Below are 4,776 nucleotides of genomic sequence, written 5' to 3' on the forward strand. Positions count from 1 at the left end.
ATTTATAACGGTTTTTCCTCGTTTTTATTTGTGTACTGTAAATTTTTTTTGTACTTAGCCTTGATTGTTCTTCACATCGGCTTACCCAGACCTGGTTCCTATTCAGCTCTATTTCAAGTATCTTTTACGGTGTATTCTTGCAGTCTTCTATTGTGACCAGCGAGTTTCCAATTTCTTTTAAATTAAATAAAATAAAATAAATTAAAAATTGGTGCGGATTTCTTCAACGATTTTCTATAAAAATAATTTCTTTAATTAACTATTTAGAATTTTACAAAATATTTTATTCATATATTGTTGTTTTCGATCGGAATGTCAAGTTCAATCTAAGGTCGTACTGGCTGTCCTCATTCCTATCCTTTCACTGTATGTCATTGTGCATGATGTTCTATAGATGTTCTAACGAAGTATCTGCCCTCTGGTGTCAAGGAGCATACTTATAAATGTCGCTTTGGGAACAAATTGTAAAGAACATAATCAAAACGAAAACAATTAAAATGAAAAGAGCAAGCTCACAATAGAGCTGTCAAAATTTTGAAATTAATAAAGGAAAAAATTTAATGAAAAAGACTAAATATCAAATAAAAGTTTGGTGAAAATTAATGATAATTGGAGTGACCAAAAGTAGGGAACTAAACGCAGTCCGGGCACGTGTTTGGTTGGTCGATTGTCTACAAAAAAAGTGAGAGAATATTTGATGACGGCCTTGAACTTGAAATTTTTCATAAACAATTAACATCTGTTTCTTTATTTCAGGGTCAAAAAAAAGGTAAACAAAACTAAACAACGACTTGTAAGTATGAATTACCTTTGTAAATTAAGTTTCCCAACAAAATATATAATATTTCCATAACTTGTGAACATCTACAACATTTCTATTCTATGTTCACATTAAAAGGATATATGTATGTAGTTTTTTAGTGCTATCCGATTGGATGGTTGGATGCCGAAGTGTTCCGAATTTACATTTGAGTGAGTAAAGTTGATCTTTTTCATAAATTAAAGCCCTCCTAATATACCAAATCATAAAAAGTATAGGCATGTTTATAACATAAAGTATTTAGATATTTTTGTGTTAAACAAAATGCATTTCCTATTAATACTAACTACTTTCTCCAAAACTCTTTTAATTTCCTGATCTTATGCTACTATAATTGCACTAAATGATGGAAATGTATATCCTTGAATGACAGTTCATTGTTTTAGTTGTTGAGCGTGAATGATTCCGATCAATTGTCCTGTCATGTTTTCCTCTTCGTATTGACTCTGTCCAATTTTTCTACGGATTCGATATTTTAACCACGGTCTACATAATTTGGCATTTAATCCCTTTGAAAAATTACTTTGTATAAAATTTTTTCTATATACTTCTTGTCTGTCTTTGAAGTTTACACATTTCGAACGTTTGTTATAGGATTTGGTGTTCCTTTCATATGCTTGATGCATCTTCTCTTTCATCTTTTGGTGGTCGGTAGTATTAGTGATTCACTATCTTCTAAACAGTTCAGTTTTCGCAGTATTTCGTACGCATCAGCATGTGTAATCATATTGTAACCTGTTAGGGCAAAATATGGCGTTACACCTGTTGAAGCATGAACGCTTGTTTTTAGGGAGTTTTCAATTTTGCTGAGGTTTAAGTCCCATCTCGATTGATCCTCTTGTAGGTAACTTCTTATACTAGCCAAAATTGACTCGTTAACAGGCTCTATGTGTTGTTTACAACACATTACGACTTCGTCCTTTAATCCATCTGGTAACCATACTTTCCTATTCCAACATTAGAAGCATCGCATTGAACATAAAAATGTTTCTCAAAATCTGGACTTGATAGTATGGAACTGGATACTAAGCGTTGTTTTAGTTGTTCGAACGCTGATTTTGCGTTAATACAAACTTTGTTGACTTTTTAAGGGTGTCAGTCAATGGCGCCGTAATAGTAGAGATATCATGTAGGAATCTACGGTTCCATTCTACTGTACCCAGGAATTTTCTAAAATCTTTTGCTGTTTTTTGTGGATTTATACTGAAAATGGCTTCTATTTTTCATCTAGTAGGTTTAAGCATTCATGCTCCAACGATATAACCGAGATATTTTAATTCCTTGTAACAAAATTTAGATTTTTTCATGTTAATTGTCAAACCTGCTGCTGTCAACCTTTTTCCTACTATCCTTAACAATCTCATATGACTTTCGAAATCACTTGACACGATTAGTAGATCATCCAAGATCTTCTCTTTCAGCTCAGATGGTACAACCTTGTCCATCAGTTGGCAGCGTTGCACAAGCCGAATGGCATTACCTTAAACTGGTAGTGTGGCCTCCATTGAATCCTAAACGCTGTTTTTGGCCGTCTTGATTCCTCTAAAGGAATCTGCCAAAAGGCATCCTTTAGATCTATAGCTGAAATGTAGTGTGTATCTCTTAATTGTGCAAGTAACCCATCGATGTTCGGGAGCGGATTTGCGTCTTTTTTAGTCACTTTATAGAGCTCTCTCGCGTCCAAGCATAATCTGTTCTTATTCGGTTTTATAACCAGAGTAATTCGATTGTTCCATTCCGCTTCTTTAGCAACTGCTATAACGTCCAGTTCTAACATTATATCCAGTTCTGCATATGTTAGTTTTTGTACTGCAGGGCTTACAGGATAGTAACGCATCTTCTTAGCTGTTACATCTCCTGTTTCAATGATGTGTGTCTCTAGGTTCGTTTTTCACAAGCCGTATTAAGTATAGCATTTGAAATGGTTTTTAACTTCGTATAAGATTTGTTGATGTTGTTGTTGTGGGTTTAATCGATGAACTTTACTATTTTCTTCGCTATACAGTGAAATGTCATTAATAGATATATTTTCTGTGCAAATCTTTATACCGATTTGTTTAAAAAAATCGTATCCTAATATAAGTTCTTGTTGCAGATTTGGTACTAGGTATAATAACATTTCCGTTTCCTTAAAACCTATTTTAGCCAAAACCTTTACTTTTCCTACTATCTCAGCTGTTATTTTAACGGCAAAAAAATAACAGAAAACAAAATTATATCTAATTTTTATACCCTTTACCTTCGCGACAAGGGTATATACATAAAAGTTTGTCATTTCGTTTGTAATTTCTATAATATAATTTTCGACCGTATTAAGTATATATTCTGGATCCTTATAGATAGCGGAGTCGATTAAGCCATGTCCGTCTGTCTGTCTATCTGTCTGTATTTATAAATTGTAATTAACGTATAATCTCATCGATTAAACTTAATTACATTTGTAGCAGCCTGGATTACATATCATTATAATGAAATCTTATTTTATTATTAAAATCTAAAATCATTTGAACTAATTTTATTATTCATACAATCATTGTTATATTGTTAAACTAGTTAAATTTAAATCTAATTCTTTTGTTAAATATTGCTACTGATTATTTGTTTTGTTTTTATTTATGTACCGGACACCCTATCAATGTAACCATAATAATTCTGTAATCAATAACCAAAGCTTAATGTTCATCACTAAAAGAGTATGATTGATCATTCGCTCTCACACTCATTATTATTTGTATTGATTTGTTTTTGTATTATTTTCATTATCTATGTACTAGACGACCGTATGATTTTACTAAAATCAAATAAGGTCATTGCACATACAAATTTTTGTCATTCATGAAGCAACGTAGTTGTTGTTGTCATCGATATTTGTTTCTTTGATCAACTACCTGCAGTGTTGTTGCTATAAGACGGTTGTTTTTCTCCAATTTTGTTTCTTTTTCAATTATCACAACTATAACACTCTTCAGAAGTATATGCGTTGTTTTTTCATCATTATTAAGAGAATTGTCAAAGAGAAAATTATCTCTGATAATAATAAATTAAAGAACGTGGTTTATTTGAAGAATAAAATAAGGGTTTTCAGAACGTTGCCGAGATCATCTATGAATTCCCAAAATTATATGAATATAGCTGAAATGTAAATTCCAAATAATGTTTCTTCCCCTGTGCACAGTGGGGCAGAATGGAAATTATTTGGAAATAAATCTGGCATTTCTAAACGGCTGATCCGATCGGGATAATTCAAGGAGTATTCGAGCCCCGCAGATGCCCCAGTGACGGAGCTGTGGCGGCTCAAATTAGGGTACCTACGACATGTAAAATTTTTAAACTCGTGTCATTTTTTTGTTTTTCACCCAAATACAAAGATTTTTATATTTTCTGAAAGCGCTCAACGAGATCTTGCTTCAATATGTTTTCTATTTACTCCAAAAATATTTTCCCAGCCCTGAAAAATTTTCTTATTTGAAATGACAAATTTAACAAGCGTTGAAGATTTCATTGAGTTTTGTTCATAAATAAAGATTTTGTCATATATTACATATTTGTTAAATTTCTAAAACTATGATTTATATCAAAATTTTAATAAGGTCGCAGATAGCTACAACAATTTAGTCCATATTTATCCCTTAATATCTTTTTTAGTTAGATATGGAAATTCTCGACCCTTTACAAAAAATTTCAAGCCAATATCTCAATTACATTCAAAAATATGTTCATTAAACCTGTATCCTTTAATTTCATATTTTAGTATTAAATATGACAGAACATGTTTAAATCTTATATTTATTTGTGTGCTTATCCTTATAATTGAAAGGTCCTATTATGCTTAAATTTTCAGAAATTATAACTATTTTTTACCTAAATTTTTCGACAGATCATTTCGTTCTGTTTCGTTTATGATCATGTAGGTAAAAATATACAGGTAATGATAATTTCGATTTATTCACTAATAA

This window comes from Lucilia cuprina, chromosome X (genome assembly GCF_022045245.1).
Source record: "Lucilia cuprina isolate Lc7/37 chromosome X, ASM2204524v1, whole genome shotgun sequence".
NCBI lineage: Eukaryota > Metazoa > Arthropoda > Insecta > Diptera > Calliphoridae > Lucilia > Lucilia cuprina.